The following is a 16757-nucleotide window of genomic DNA, read 5'->3' as shown; positions in this document are numbered from 1 at the left end:
GAGCAAGACCCTCTCTCCAAAAATTAAACTTTTTTTTTTTTGAGACAGTGTCTCACTCTGTTGCCCAGGCTGGAGTACAATGGCAGGGTCTCGTCTCACTGCAATCTCTGCCTCCTGGGCTCAAGCGATTCTCCTACCTAAGCCTCCTCCTGAGTAGCTGGGACTACAGGTGCCTGCCACCACACCCAGCTAATTTTTGTATTTTTTAGTAGAGACAGAGGTTCACCATGTTGGCCTGGCTAGTCTCAAACTCCTGATCTCGTGATCAGCCCACTTCAGCCTCCCAAAGTGCTGGGACTACAGGCTTGAGCCACCTCTCCTGGCCAATTAAATTAATTTTTACAAGTCACCTGTTGGCACTATATTGTGATTTTGGGGAAAGAAAAGGGAAACTGAAGGTTACTAAACAAGTTCATGCTTACAGGTTTACCAAATCTTGGAATCCACACACCCAAGGCTTCTACAATTCAAGATGTAATTGTGATATAATTGTGTACTTTTTTTTTTTCTTTTTAAGATGGATTCTTGCTCTGTCACCCAGGCTAGAGTGCAGTGGTGCAATCTTGGCTCACTGCAACCTCCACCTCCAGGGTTCAAGTGATTCTCCTGCCTCAGCCTCCTGAGTAGCTGGGATTACAAGTGCCCACCACTGTGACTGGCTAATTTTTTTTGTATTTTTAGTAGAGACGGGTTTCACCATCTTGGCTAGGTTGGTCTCAAACTTCTGACCTTGTGATACACCCACCTCGGCTTCCCAAAGTGCCGGGATTACAGGCATGAGCCACTGCACCCAGCCATGATTGTGTACTTTTAAAATAGCTTTCCAGATTCCATTTTATTCACTCCTGATGAAAGTAGTTTTAAAGTTAATATACTAAGTCAGCCGGACGTGGTTGCTCATGCTTGTAATTCCAGCACTTTGGGAGGCCGAGGCAGGCAGATCAACTGAGATCAGCAGTTCAAGACCAACCTGGCCAACAGAGTGAAGCCCCGTCTCTTAAAAAAAATTTTAAAAGGCCGGGCACGGTGGCTCACGCCTGTAATCCCAGCACTGTGGGAGGCCGAGGCGGGTGGATCACGAGGTCAAGAGATCGAGACCATCCTAGTCAACAAGGTGAAACACCATCTCTACTAAAAATACAAAAATTAGCTGGGCATGGTGGCGTGCGCCTGTAGTCCCAGCTACTCGGGAGGCTGAGGCAGGAGAATTGCTTGAACCCAGGAGGCGGAGGTTGCGGTGAGCCGAGATCATGCCATTGCACTCCAGCCTGTGTAACAAGAGTGAAACTCCATCTCAAAACAAAAAACAAAAAAAAATTAAAATTAAAATTAAAAAATAGGACCGGGCACAGTGGCTCATGCCTGTAATCCCAGCACTTTGGGAGGCCGAGGCAGGTGGATCACAAGGTCAAGAGATCGAGACCATCCTGGCCAACATGGTGAAACCCCATCTCTACTAAAAATACAAAAAATTAGCTGGGCATGGTTGGCACATGCCTGTCATCCCAGCTACTTGGGTGGCTGAGGCAGGAGAATTGCTTGAACCCAGGAGGCGAAGGTTGCAGTGAGCCAAGATTGCGCCATTCACTCCAGCCTGGGCAACAAGAGCCAAACTCTGTCTCAAAAAATAAAATAAAATAATATATTTAAAAATATATACATATAGTAATAGTCCTGTCTTATTACAAGACAAAGATATCACTGACCCTCCAGTGGATGCAAGACATGTGGAGTTATTTTTCTCACTGGTGGAGTTCCTCACTGGTAGATTTTCCCAGATGGAGCCAAATACTTGCTCCAAGTGCAGTGAAGACAACTACCTCAGTTAGGATTAAAGTATTGCCATAAAACACAATTACCACCAAGCAGGTAAGAGGAAACAGATGAGCTGGGATCGAACAGAGAGTGTGTAGTATACTAAAGGGACAATTTGATAAAGAATACTGAGTAAATCTTATAACATTCTCAAAATTGCCAAATTTTTTAAAATAAAGATGGGGTCTTGCTATGTTGCCCAGACTGGACTCCCGGGCTCAAGCCAGTCTCTGGCCTCAGTTTCCAAAGTGCTGGGATTACAGGCGTGAGCCACTGCACTCAGCCCAAAATTGCCAAATTTCAACCTGGAAACAAACTCAAGCTGATACAGCTACTCTACAAGATGACTTAAATTCAATAATCCATTTGGAATAATGGCAATTTCACTGAGTAAAGAAAATAACACTTGCTTTTCTTACACCAGAAGGAGAAGGCTGAATCACACACACTCTTCTCTCTCTCTCTCTCTCACTCTCACACACACACACACACTTTTATCCACTTACAGCATATACTATGATGAAGTCAGGAGATTAAAGTCCCTTGAGACCGGGTCTCATTCTGTCACTCAGGCTGGTGTGCAATGACACAATCACAGCTCACTGCACCCTCTACCTCCTTTGCGCAAGTCATCCTCCCAGCTCAGTCTCACATGCATCTGGGACCACAGGCACACATCACCATGCCCAACTATTTTTTCCCCCCTATTTTTTGTAAAGACAGGGTCTTACTTTATTACCCAGGCTGGTCTCAAATTCCTGGGCTCAATAGATCCTCCTCTCAAAGTGCTAGGATTACAGGTATGAGCCAAGGGACCCAGCCTCTAAATTCTTTGAGTCAGCACTGAAAGCTGCATCTGACCTCACACTATTACCTGGTGTAAAGAGCTTAATTCGTTTATGTTTGATCAATAAAATTTAAATAAAAGACCATTCTGGCCGGGCGTGGTGGCTCAAGCCTGTAATCCCAGCACTTTGGGAGGCCGAGGCGGGTGGATCACGAGGTCAACAGATCGAGACCATCCTGGTCAACATGATGAAACCCCGTCTCTACCAAAAATACAAAAAAAAAAAAAAAAAAAAATTAGCTGGCCATGGTGGCGCATGCCTGTAATCCCAGCTACTCAGGAGTATGAGGCAGGAGAATTGCCTGAACCCAGGAGGCGGAGGTTGCGGTGAGCCGAGATCGCGCCATTGCACTCCAGCCTGGGTAACAAGAGCGAAACTCCGCCTCAAAAAAAAAAAAAAAAGACCATTCTACCTATCTATATAATGCCTTAAGTTTACAAAATTTTATAAAATAAGGAACCTTGGAGGATCATACACAGCATCCTTTGTTTTAAAATTTTTAAAACTGCCTTAGAGAGACTGATGTGCCGAAAGCTTATAGTACACACTTACAAATTATTCTCAACTCTGCCCTAGGTAAGTCTTTTCAAAGTAACAAGCTAACAAAATATATTAATCAGGTACCAAAAGGAGGAAAAAAAGGGTTTCGTATGTAGATTTCTTTTTAATCAAAGTTCTGTTTTGAAACTAAACATATGATCATGCTGCTCTTTCCACCAACAGCAATTCACTTTCATTTATGAAAATGTCAGTTTATTCTGTATTAAAGTCTTAACTGCAGTGGTAAAAGAAAAAAATTTTTTAAAAAAGAAAAGAAAAGAATGTCAGTTTAGGACATTTAGATTGTGATAAATATTTTCTCTCAAAGTAAAAATAATTTGGCTTTAGATTTTATTTAAACAGAAGAGCAAAGAATATTTACTCCAAAAGTGCCCCTGTTTTTGTTAAAATCCTTTCTTCCCCTCCCCATGCTTTCTCCTCTTTTGTACTGAAGTTCTCAAATGCATGAGATGGAGGAACAATACCACAATACAACTGCAGGCTTCCTGCCTACTAGTCAGTCATTATTCTTAAATCTTGAGAGTTTTCAAAACACTGCTTGGGATGCTTTGAAATTCCTTCTTTCAGATTTTCCCTCCTTCATGGAACATCTATTTAAAAGAATGGCTTCAAAAATGTTTTGCTGCACCCAATCAAAATTCTCAAACTAAAAATGCTAGCCTTAGATATGAAGGTGGGATATAAATGCCTGAAGCTTGGCCAACACCAATCTAAAAGTACAGGACAGAAAGTAGTATATTTCTGGCCAAGCATTAGAAGTCCTTTTCTTATATGTATAAAAATTAAGCTTGTTTCTGAAAATTTTCACATTTATATGGATAGTATCACAAAGTTAAAAACGACATCATTACTATCCCTCTTTAAAAAAAAAAAGTATCATTTAGAAACCTAAAGGTCTCAAACCATTGATAGCTGAGGAGGAAAGGGCGAAGTCAACTATTACTGACTTAAATTTCACACTAAAATGATGTATATTCATTTATTTTTGGAAGTTGTTGGCCAGGCACCGTGGCTCACACCTGTAATCCCAGCACTTTGGAAGGACAAAATGGGGGGATCGCCTGAGGTCAGGAGTTCAAGACCAGCCTGACCAATACAGAGAAGCCCCATCTCTACTAAAAATATAATACTGCCAGGCGTGGTGGCTCACGCCTGTAATCCAAGCACTTTGGAGGCCAAGGCGGGTGGATCACCTGAGGTCGGGAGTTCAAGACCAGCCTGACCAACATGGTGAAACCCCATCTTTAAAATAAATAAATAAAATAAAAATAAAAATATAGTATTAGCTGAGCATGGTGGCACATACCTATAATCCCAGCTACTTGGGAGTTTGAGGCAGGAGAATTGCTTGAACCTGGGAGGCGTAGGTTGCAGTGAGCAGAGAGAGTGCCATTTCACGCCAGCCTGGGCAACAAGAGTGAAACTCCATCTCAAAAAAAAAAAAAAAACTTGTGTGCTCTAAGGATCAGGGAATTAACAACAAAAAAATTTGTTGGGGACAGAAAAAATTAACAGCACCAGCCACCCGCAAATGTGCGGAATTTCCCATTCTTCCAACCACACTTAGATGGTGGTAGTACTTAATAACAAACTCATCAAGTTGTTGACATAAACCAAGATCTACTCAAAACATGGTGTAGATGGGGTGATATAAATGCTCTGCCACTGCCCAGCTCAACATGCATTCTTTCCTTTTTAAAGGCAACATTAAAAATGGAAGGTTCATGAACGATGACTTGTAAAATTGTTACAATAAATGGAAATTTTTCCAAAACCTCTAACACTTCTAACAAAAAGACTGCTTTAAACAATATTTAATAAAGCCTAATCCCAGTACAACAAAATAATTTAGCCAGTCCCCTGGAGTTCGTTATAATGGGATTTAACCTGTACACTCAACATTCAATTAACCATAAGGCTTATCCTAATTGAGGATTATGCTGACTTCTGCAGTCCTTTCCCTCTATCCATCTACCACTCCAACTCAGCTGCCATAGCCACCAAAAGCAAAGCCCCAGGGAGTATATTATCCATTACTGTGTGATACCCAGGCCAATATTCCCTTTTCATCACTATGTGGATAATCAATAGTTAAATTCAGTAATCTAGTCAATGTGGTTTCCAAAAAGTGAAGCTGCATAACCTACACTCATAGCCTCTAACCAAGGAAATGAAACATTTAAACAGAATACCTTTTCATAACATTAGCAGATGAAAAATGTCACACCCTTTCCTAGAACCTATCAATAAAAAAAAAATTTAACAGAAAAAATAGGACACAGCTGTTCCTAACAAAAATATTTTAAAAGCCAAACAAAAAAGACATTAGTCCATTTGCTCTTAGAATATTATTTTAAAGGGGTAAAACCTGTTTGCCAGTCAGGTCAGGTCCTTTCCTTTGCCTTTAGGCCACAAAGTTTACTACACAGTCAGTTAAATAAACCCTTATTATTGCCCCCCACTGTAAATTGACCTAGGCTGGCAGCACCTACCAAACTGAGTTAATGCTAACAAAGTTAGGTACTGACAGTAGGTAGTACTACTTTATCCAGTTTGTGGATAAATCGGCCTTCTACACATTGCAGGTCTCCCTTTCTACTCCTGCTGTGTATCTTCTGGCCATTTTCCTGTTCGTTTAAAAACTCTCCACCAGAAGGTTGGAAAAGGGAAAGCCAATTAAATTCAATTCCATAATTTGTTAAGGGGCTGAAAACAAGGTTAGGCTCTGGATAAATTGCATCTTTAAACCAAAATAATCTTCTCCAAGAAATCCTCCCAGAAAAACAATGGACAAAATGAATTTACCTAGTAAAAACATTTACCAAACTCATGTATTTTCAGTAGAGACAAGATTTACCATGTTGACCAGGCTAGCCAACCTCAGGTAATCAATCCCTACGGTAATACAAACTCATTACAATGCCTCATTACCACAAAGCCCGTCCTCTGCCTTAATTCTGAAATGTTCATTTTGCAACCCCTCCCCAACCCTAAAAAGCACTCATAACGTGGGAGAAAAATGGGCCAGGAGCAGTGGCTTATGCCTGTAATTCCAGCACTTTGGGACGCTGAAGCGGGCGAATCAATTTGAAGTCAGGAGTTCAAGACCAGCCTGGCCAACATGGTGAAACCCCCATCTCTACTAAAAATACAAAAATTAGCTGGGCATGGTGGCTCACACCTGTAGTCCCAACTACTCACAGGGGCTGAGGCACAAGAATCAGTTGATCCTGGGAGGCGGAGGTTGCTGAAGCTGAGATCACACCACTGCACTCCAGCCTGGGCAACAGAGTAAGTCTCAAAGGAAAAGACAAGACAAGGAAGAGAAAGAGGGAGAGAGAAAATGCCTATATTTTACTGCAGCAATCAATATCAGAGGTATTCCTTAGAACCCAAACTAACATAGAGTCCCCCTTGTTTTTCAATCTTTTGAAGTATGAGAAAAAAGAAAGTTCATATACACTTCCAGTACTAATTTTCTGCTCTCAGAGCTTTAACCACTCAGTAATGCAAAAAACAAATATTTATACCAAGGATTCAAACAAAACTGGTACAGGTAGTCTCTTCAATCATGATCAACAAGTCTTGTTTCTCTAGTTCTAGGTAGCGTTACAGAGTAACAATTTTATTAAATTGTGACAAATTTACTGTTGCAGGGTAACAACTGTATTAAATCGTGAGAAATCTGCTGTTGTAGACAACTGCAACTGGAGGCTATACTTATTCTAAACTTGCAACAAATTAAAAGTTTCAAAACTACTTTACCTCCTCTGGCCAAAGTGTGAAATTACACAGTTTTTAAAAATGCAGGCCCAGTGCAATGGCTCACATCTATAATCCCGCACTTTGGGAGGACAAAGCAGGTGGATTACCTGAGGTTGGGAGTTCAAGACCAACCTAGCCAACATGGTAAACCTCATCTCTACTAAAAACACAAAAATAGCCAGTGTGGTGGCACACTGTAATCCCAGCTACTTGGGAAGCTGAGGCAGTAGAATAGCTTGAACCCCAGGAGGCAGAGGTTGCAGTGAACCAATATCCTGCCACTGCACTCCAGCCTGGGCAAAAGAGCAAGACTGTCAAAAAAAAAAAAAAGGCAAAAGGAACTGCCCCTCCCAGGGGAGGAAAAAAACCCCAAAGCCATTAATTTTAACAATTAATTTGGAAAAAGACAATAGTAGAGTTTTTTAAAATCTTACCCCATTGCCCAAACTAAAATTTATTTTTTATTTTATAAAAGACTTTTCAATAACAGTAGTCCACGTTTAAATGAATTATTCCAGAAACATACCAATGCACAAGACTGAATCCTTAAAATTAAAAAAAGACACACACTTAGGCTTTTATCTTTAATGTAATGTCCCTGCAAGAAAGCTTATTTCAAAATACCAGCCAAGAAGACATCAGTAAGGCCGGGCACCGTGGCTCACGCCTATAATCCCAGCACTTTGGGAGGCAGAGGTGGGTGAATCACGAGATCAAGAGATTGGGATCATCCTGGTCAACATGGCGAAACCTCGTTTCTACTAAAAATACAAAAATTAGCTGGGCATGGTGGCGCACGCCTGTAGTCCCAGCTACTTGGGAGGCTGAGGCAGAAGAATTGCTTGAACCCAGGAGGTGGAGGTTGTGGTGAGCTAAGATCGTGTCACTGCACTCCAGCCTGGGTAACAAGTGAAACTCCATCTCAGAAGAAAAAAAAAAAGGAAGACATCAGTAAGCAACCATTTTTAAACTACTTTTTATTTGCACATCTCCTAGAAAAAGGGTCCCAGGTGCAACAGTATTTCACTCCTTACTGAATTCTAATTTATCTGTTCAGGAAGTGGGCGGCACTTTTTAGAAATAATTTTTATACAGAGAAGGAAATGCACAGCATAATCACTTTCAAAATATAGCGAAATTATTTAATATAACCTTTAATAATCTAGCTCGAATATCACTGAATTTCCTTAACAAATTTTTAGTGTTGGCAAATTGTTTAAAAAAAAAAAATTCTAAAATATAAAAATGTAAATCTTCTTGTTGATGCTGAAGTTGCTGTACATTTTGAAAGCCCCTGTAGTTAAATATCTTATGGTAGAAACATCTCCTATAACTCCTCTAGAAATATTACAGCCTCCCAATTAGTCCATAATCCCCGTCTTCTATCTGCCAAAAGCTGGTATATGCCTCTTTTATTTCAAATGCTGATTGGACAATTAAGTCATTTCTATTTATACATAAAATACCCCTATAATTTAGGATCACGGGCAATTTAGATTACTGCTCATTTAAATGCAGAACCTGAAGCAACCTCTAGTGACAGAAGCTATAGTGTTCAATATCATTTTACATGTTACAAGCAGAGGCTTCATTTTACATACAATGAATCCTGGCAAGGTTCTTCATTCTGAAGCCCCACAGATTATTTCTTTAACGGTATTAATAGATAAGGTGACATAAGCAGTGAAGTCCAGAAGAGCTTTTTCCAATAGCTATCAACATTTTTTTTAAGAGAGTAAAAACAGTATTCCCTCATTTTCTGTTTCTTCTGTTCATTCTACTTCCCTGCTTTGGTACGCAACCGAGGTGGTTTCAAATGAAAATCTTAAAATAATTATTCCAAAGACCAAGGATATTCTAAAAACCAGTAACAGTCTCTGCCTCCGAGAAGGGAGAACTGGAGGGTTTGGCGTGGAAGAGAGACTCACTTTTCAATGTGTTTGTACCTTCCCAATTGGATATCATGCGGTAGAACCATATTCTAAATGAGCACACATTTAAAATATTTTCAAGAGCAATTCACAAACTTACAGGTTTCCATTAACATTTCCGTTTATGCAGGCTTCGCTGAAGACCTAAGATTTTTATTTTCCCAATCACCTTCTCAAAAACCTGCTGCAACAAACACTGAAGCTTTTTTGCAGCCAGGGATCAATTAGGTGGATCCGAGGCCAGGCATTTAAATCAAAGAGATGCAGCAATCTTACTCAATACTACTACCACTCTCACTCATCTCAATTCAACTCCATTTAAAACCACTGCAGTAAGACAGCTGGTACTCACCTTCCTGTTTCTTTACCGTACAGGCTTAATAACAAAAACAGGTTGGTTTTGAAGCCCTGCTCAAATACTGCAAAAAGGAAGTCTTCGCATTCAGGAAGGGGGGAGAAAAAGTTTCGACTTCGAGAGACTCTCATAGCTTCCGTGTCATTCCATTTGGGATTCCCAAACTCCTGCTAGTGAAATAGATGCTCTCTCTCTCTCGACTGCTCTCTTGGTTAACTTTTCCACCCTACGTGCTCTCAAACTGCCTAGGAAGCAACTAAGTCTCCCAACGCCCCATGGCTAGTTTGGTTAAGGCAGGTACAAGATAAGCAGCTTATTTAAACCATGACAAACTGAGTCGGTGTTCATAAAATGAGAGACGAGGAAAGCAAATTTTTAAAGTAGTAATAAAGAGGCCAAACCCCAAATTTAACCAACCAACTTCCCACTTAACATTTCCCAGCCTTCACACCAGAGGTTTTGTAAAACGCTTTTTACCGAGAAAACTAAGAACCCACCCGAGCCCAACATGAAAATTCCGCGGACAATTCGTGTTAAAATATTCGTAAAATGCCCTAGTGCAGGAGGAAACACAGCAACCAAATCTCACCCCGCAAGGAGGCTGGGGTGGGGGTCCCCGCGGCTTTTCCCTCCCGCGCTTCCCAATAGCCGCTAAGGAGCGGGGGCAGCAGGAGGAGGACGCGGGGAGCTTTCAAAAGGGCTGGGGGAGGCAGGCGGGAGTGAAAACTTCAGGGACAGAAGGGAAAAGTGGGCCCCTGCAGTCCCCCTGCAAACTCCTCGGGTGACCCCTCCGCGCAGGAACCCCAGCAGATCCCCAAGCGGGGATCCAACCCGCCTCGTCTCCGCTCCGACCGCCGCGGACCGCCCCCGGGGCTGAGGGAAAGCAGCACGGCCCCGACACCCCGAAACTACCTCAGAGCGTCCCCCGGCCGGCGCGCCCCTCGGTGCCTCGGCAGAGCTGAAGCCGCCGGCTCCCCGCAGCCTGGGGAACTCGCCCCTCTTCCCTCCGTCTCGCACTCCACCCCCTCGCCCGCCGCTGCCGCCTCCTCCTTTATCTCCACTCACCTCCCGCCGCCATTTTCCTCGCAGCTCAGCTTTAAATCGGAAACTCGCCGCTCAGCCCGCAGCCGCCGCCGCCGCGACCGACTCAGCCGCAGCCGCCGCGGTCGCTCTGGAGGGGCTGAGGCGGCAGCAGCTGAAGCCGCCGCGCGAGGGCCACTGGGATATGTAGTCCCGTGGCCACGCCCAGCACTACCGGTCCCAGGGGGCCTTGCGCGGCCGGCCCAGGGTTCCAGCGCCCCAGCCCTGGCTTCCGCGGCGGAGGGCGTGGCCACGTGGGATCTTGCGGCCGCTTTCGCTTGGCGTCGACTGGGAGCTGCCTGGGGACCCGGAGAACGGGAATGCAGTCCTAGCCCTGCCCTTAATTTTTTTCATATTTGCCTTCGTCCAGTAATACCTAACATTTGTGGAGCGTTTCTGGTATGCCAAGCACGGATCCTCAAAACAGGCAACCCGTAGGGACCATGATCATCCTCATTTTTCAGATGAGCGAACTGAGGCACAAGGTCGGAAGCCACAAGGCTGTTCCTCAGCTGCTAAAGTCACTGGGTGAAATGTTGGGCAGCAGTAAGTTCACGGTATATTCACTCCCGAAGTATCATCCCACAGCCTATTTAAGACTTACAAGAAAGAACACCTTGCTTTACAATGGAAAGATCTGGCAGGCACCCCCTCAATCAAGTGATCGAATTTAGCACCACCAATGCTGGGTCAGACTTGTTTCCTGTCTCCTAGTATGATGCAGTGGGGAAAGCATATTGCTACCGCTTGTATTCTTGCCATACACGTACACACATAAAAAGCTAACCTGAATCTAACCATGAAAAAAAATAAACGAATTCAGAATGTGGGACATTCTACAAAACATCTAGCCTAGAGTCTTAAAAATATGACAACATGAAAGAGGTGAAGACCAAAAGCAATAGGTGAGACTTGATTGGATTCAGAATAATTTTTTTTCCTTTTTTCTTTTTTTATTTTTTGAGACGGCTTCTCGCACTGTCGCCTGGGCTGGAGTGCAATGGCGCGATCTCAACTCACTGCAGTCGCCGCCTCCCGGGTTCAGGTGATTCTCCTGCTTCAGCCTCCGGAGTAGCTGAGATTACAGGCACATGCCACCACGACCGGCTAATTTTGTATTTTTAGTAGAGACCCGATTTCACTATGTTAGCCAGGCTGGTCTCAAACTCTTGACCTCCTTAGCCTCCAGCCTCGGCCTCCCAAAGTACTGGGATTACAGGGGTGAGCGAGCCACTGCAGCCGGCCAGATTCAGGATAATTTTTTTATGTAAAAAGAATTTGGGGGGCAATTTTAATATGGATTGTATGTTAGAAAATATTGAATCAGTACTAGATGTGTTGAGTGTGAATAAAATAATCTGAAAACATAAAAATAAAAAATAAATAAAATAATCTGACCACTTACTATCCACTGTCAGCACCATCACTTCCCACCTGGACCACTGCCTCAGGCTCCTCAGTGTTCTCCCTGCTTCCACCCTTTTCCCTTAGCGTCTATACTCAACACGGCAGCCAGAGGAATCCTGGTAAGAACCAAGTCAGTTTAGGTCCCTCCTGCAAAATTCTTGCAGTAATCTGCAAAGCCCCATATAGCCTGTTTTTTGCCCTCCCCTTCTCTCAAAACTCATCACCTTCTTTTCCACTCACTTCTGTAATTCAGCTACAATGGACTCCTTGGGCCTCTCCAACACTCTTAGCACACTCTGGCCTCAAAGATCATGCACTTGCTATTTCGTCTTTCTAGAACACTATTTTCCCAGAAAATTCAAATAACCCATTCCCTCATCTCCCCATGGTCATTGTCCAAACGTCACTTCTTCGGTGATGCTTTCCCTAATTGCTCTATTTTAACTTCCTGCCCACTCTGATCCCAGCTTTCCCCACTCCTATTCCTTTCCTCATTTCTTTTCAGAGAATGAATTATCATTGAAATCATGACATATTTCTGTTACGTTATTTAAAATATCTCCTTTCTAGTGTTAACAGCTCTTTTAGAATTTGTCTAGCAGGCTTTCCAGTTTTGGCCGGAAAGCCATCCCCCCCCCAAAAAAAAAATCTCCTTTCTGCAAGGGCACAGTGGCTCACACCTGTAATCCCAACACTTTGGGAGGCTGAGAGATCACTTGAGACCGGGAGTTCAAGACCGACCCTGGCAACAAAGCAGAGACCCAGTCTACACAAAAAAAATTAAAATGGATGTGGTGGTACCTGCTTGTACTCCCAACTACTCAGGAGGCTGAGGTGGGAATATGCCTGAGTAGGGGAGGTCAAGGCTGCAGTGAGCCATGCTTATACCACTGCACTCCAGCCTGGGTGACAGAGTGAGACCCTGTCTCAAAATAAATTAGTTTCATTTAATATCTCCTTTGCTCACAAGAATGAAAGCTCCATGAAACCTCCATGAGGCATACTCAGTCAATATTTGTTGTGTGAATGAATTCCTTCCATCACCAAATGTCAAACAAAAAATACTTAGTGGCACATGACTGTAATCCCAGCTACTTGGGAGGCTGAAGCAGGAGAATCACTTGAGCCAGAGAGGTTGAGACCAGCCTGGGCAAAAAAGTGAAATCACACTTCAGATAGTAATAATAAATTTAAAATACTGTGAATTAATGGAACTGAAGAATACAATATGGGAACTCTGAGAAGTATGCACAGGTTTAAACACTCAAATTGATCAAGCAGAAGAAAGGATATCAGAGGTCAAAGTCCAACTTAATGAAATAAAACAAGAAAACAAGATTAGAGAAAAAAGGATAAAAAGGAATGAGCAAAGTCTCCAAAAAATATGGGACTATGTGAAAAGACCTAATTTACGTTTGATAGGTGTACCTGAATGCGACAGAGAGAATGAATCCAAGCTGGAAAATACCCTTCAGGATATTATTTAGGAAAACTTTCCCAATCTAGCAAAGCAGGACAATATTCAACTCCAGGTAATACAGAGAACACCACAAAGATATTCCTCAAGAAGAGCAACCCCAAGGCACATAATCATTAGATTCACCAGGGTTGAAACGAAGGAGACAATACTAAGGGCAGCCAGAGAGAAAGGTCAGGTTACCCACAAAGGGAAGCCTATCATACTTACAGCAGATCTCTCAGCAGAAACCCTACAAGCCAGAAGAGAGTAGGGGCCAATATTCAACATCCTTAAAGAACAGAACTTTCAGCCCAGAATTTCATATCCAGCCAAACTAAGCTTCACAACTGAAGGAAAAATAAAATCTTTTATGAAAAAGCAAGTACTCAGAGATTTTATTACCACCAGGCCTGCTTTACAAGAGCTTCTGAAAGAAGCATTACACATAGAAAGAAACAACTAGTATTAGCCTTTCTAAAAATATACCAAAAAGTAAAGCGCACCAACATAAAGAAGAATTTACATCAGCGAATGGACAAAACAGCCAGTTAACATCAAATGACAGTAATCCCAAATTTAAATAGACTAAATCCCCCAATCAAAAGATACAGCCAAAACCCAACAGTATGCTACATCCAGACCCATTTCACATGCAAAGATAGACAAAGACTTAAAACAAAGGGATGGAGAAAGATTAACCAACTAAATGGAGAGCAAAAATAAATGAATAAATAAAGAGCAGGAGTTGCAATTCTCACATCTGATAAAATAGATTTTAAAGCAACAAAGATATAGTGGTAAAAGGATCAATGCAACAATAAGAGCTAACGATCCTAACACCCAGATACATAAGACCTATAAAGAGATTTATACTCAACAAGACAGAAAATTAATAAGGATATCCAGAACTTGAACTCAGATCCAGAACAAGTAAACTTAATAAATATTTATAGAGCTCACCACTTTAAATATACAAAATACACATTCTTGTCAATACCACACATCACACCTACTCAGAGGTTTAAATGAAATATTGATCGGCCATTATTAATACCCATTTTTAGAATAAAGCAACATTTCTGTTCTCTCTCCCTCTTTTTCTTCCTCTTTCTTCCTCTCCTTCACTCCTTTTTTTTTTCTTTCCTTCTCTCCTTTAAAAAAAAAAAGAAAGAAAGAAAAGAATAAAATACTGTGTTAGGCCAGGCGTAGTGGCTCATGCCTACAATCTCAGCACTTTGGGAGGTCGAGGCTGGTGGATCACTTGAGGTCGGGAATTTGAGACCAGCCTGGCCAACATGGCGAAATCCTGTCTCTACTAAAAATACACAAATTAGACAGAAATGGTGGTGCGTTCGGGTAATCCCAGCTACTTGGGAGGCTGAGGCAGGAGAATCACTTGAACCAGGAGACAGAGGTTGCAGTGAGCTGAGAGATTGTGTCACTCTACTCCAACCTGGGCAACAGAGCAAGACTCCATCTCAAATATATATATATATATATATATATATATATATATATATATATATGAGCACACACATATGTATATAAAATAAATTTTAAAAATAAAATACTGTGTTAGATGCTGGGAACCCAGAGATGAATTGCTTACACCTGTATGGCCTTTCACCTCAGCAGCTACACGTGTCTCCTACCTGCTCTCCTTGCTTCTCTCCTATTGGTCCTCTACAAGGCACTCCCCATACAGTAGCCAGAGGGATCTTGAAAAATCATGTTGCAGTGAACCGAGATCTAGCCACTGCACTCCAGCCTGGGCGACAAGAAGGAGGCTCCGTCTCAAAAGAAACAAACTACCCAGACCCTAATAGATTTGGTCTCTGCTTCCCTCCCTGATCTCAAGTAATATATCTCTCTTTATTTCTCACCCCATATCACACTGACATTCCTGAACATACCAAGCACATTCCTGTCTCAGGACCTGTACATCTGTTGTTCCTTTTTTCTAGAATGTTCTTTCCTCCTGGCTTGCTCTCTCTTGCCATTCAGGTCTCTGCTGCAATGTCTTCTCCTCAGGTAGAACTTCTAAAGCACAAAACACACAGGCAGAAACAAACACAGTCACATCACCCTGCTTTGTCTTTATAATAATACCATACACCATCTGAAAGTTTTTTAGAATTTTTTTTTAAGAGACAGAGTCTCACTCTGTCTTAGAGCCTGGAATGCAGTGCACAATCATGGCTCACTGTAACCTGAAACTCCGGGACTCAGCTGAATCTTTTTGAGACAGAGTCTCACTCTATTGCCCAGGCTGGAGTGCAGTGGCACAATCTTGGCTCACTGCAATCTCTGCCTCCTGGGTTCAAGCAATTTTCCTGCTTCAGCCCCCTGAGTAGCTGGGATTACAGATGTGTGCCACCACGCCCAGCTTCTTTTCATATTTTTGGTAGAGATGGGGTATTGCCATGTTGGCCAAGCTGGTCTTGAACTACTGACCTCAAGTGATCCAACCTCCTCAGCCTCCCAACCTGCTGGGATTACGGGCGTGTGCCACTGAGCCTGGCAAACATTGGCAGAGTTTGATGGAATCTATAGGTGATCCTGTAGGGAGTGACATATGGAAACACTACTCTAGACTCAAAATCTAAGGTAATTGAGTGACACGCTTTAAAACAGACTGTGGAGGTGCCTGCCATCATTCTTTCCTGCTGTTTGCATGGGTCACTCCTCCATCAAGAGGTAGGCTTTTTTCCTCTTCCTTGAATTGGGGTTGGCTCTGTAACTGACCAATGGAAATGGTGGAAATGATGTGGCGGGACTTTCAAGTCTAGGCTTTAAGATAATTGTTGTGGCTCCTGACTGTAATCCCAGCACTCGGGAGGCTGAGGCAAGTAGATTACCTGAGGTCAGGAGTTTGAGACCAGCCTGGCCAACATGATGAAACCCTGTTCCTACTAAAAATACAAAAATTCGTCAGGCCTGGTGGCACATGCCTGTAATCCCAGCTACTCTAGATGCTGAGGCAAAAGAATCACTTGAACTCAAGAGGCAGACATTGCAGTCACCCAAGATTGTGTCACTGCACTCCAGCCTGGGCAATAGGATGAGACTCTGTCTCAATAAAATACAATAAAATAGGCCAGGGGCGATGGCTCATACCTGTAATCCCAGCACTCTGGAAGGCCGAGGTGGGCAGATCACCTGAGGTTGGGAGTTCAAGATCAGCCTGACTAACATAGAGAAACCCCGTCTGTACTAAAAATACAGAATTAGCTGGGCCTGGTGACCCATGGCTATCATCCCAGCTACTCGGGAGGCTGAAGCAGGAGAATTGCTTGAACCCTGGAGGCAGACATTATGGTGAGCCAAGATCACGCTATTACACTCCAGCCTGGGCAACAAGAGTGAGACTCCATCTTCAAAACTGGCCAGGTGCGGTGGCTCACGCCTATAAACCCAGCACTTTGGGAGGCCAAGGCGGGTGGATCATGAGGTCAAGAGATCGAGACCATCCTGGTCAACATGGTGAAACCCCGTCTCTACTAAAAATACAAAAATTAGCTGGGCATGGTGGCACG

At 42.9% G+C, this 16757-nt stretch overlaps 1 protein-coding gene and 1 non-coding gene across 46 annotated transcripts in view; one reads left to right on the top strand and one right to left on the bottom strand.

The window, feature by feature from the left end:
- The window catches only part of NCOA3 (nuclear receptor coactivator 3), a 147191-nt gene extending 136743 nt beyond the window's left edge, over positions 1-10448 (bottom strand). For 38 of the 45 annotated variants that reach the window (XM_054255431.2, XM_078371872.1, XM_054255430.2 and 35 more), the window contains exon 1: positions 10341-10448. The gene's annotated coding sequence lies outside the window, so the exon portion shown is untranslated. Of the gene's footprint in view, positions 1-6425; positions 6522-10340 lie in introns of all 45 variants that reach the window. The other 7 variants (XM_078371862.1, XM_078371861.1, XM_078371865.1 and 4 more) reach the window with 1 other exon arrangement.
- A 1881-nt stretch (positions 10449-12329) lies between these two features.
- On the top strand, positions 12330-12392 carry LOC118154316 (U7 small nuclear RNA). The gene has a single exon (XR_004744187.1). It is a non-coding gene; the product is annotated as a U7 small nuclear RNA (small nuclear RNA).
- Positions 12393-16757: the final 4365 nt, after the last annotated feature.

Source organism: Callithrix jacchus, chromosome 5 (assembly GCF_049354715.1).
Source record: "Callithrix jacchus isolate 240 chromosome 5, calJac240_pri, whole genome shotgun sequence".
Classification (NCBI taxonomy): domain Eukaryota; kingdom Metazoa; phylum Chordata; class Mammalia; order Primates; family Cebidae; genus Callithrix; species Callithrix jacchus.
This window is presented reverse-complemented; position numbering and strand designations above follow the sequence as displayed.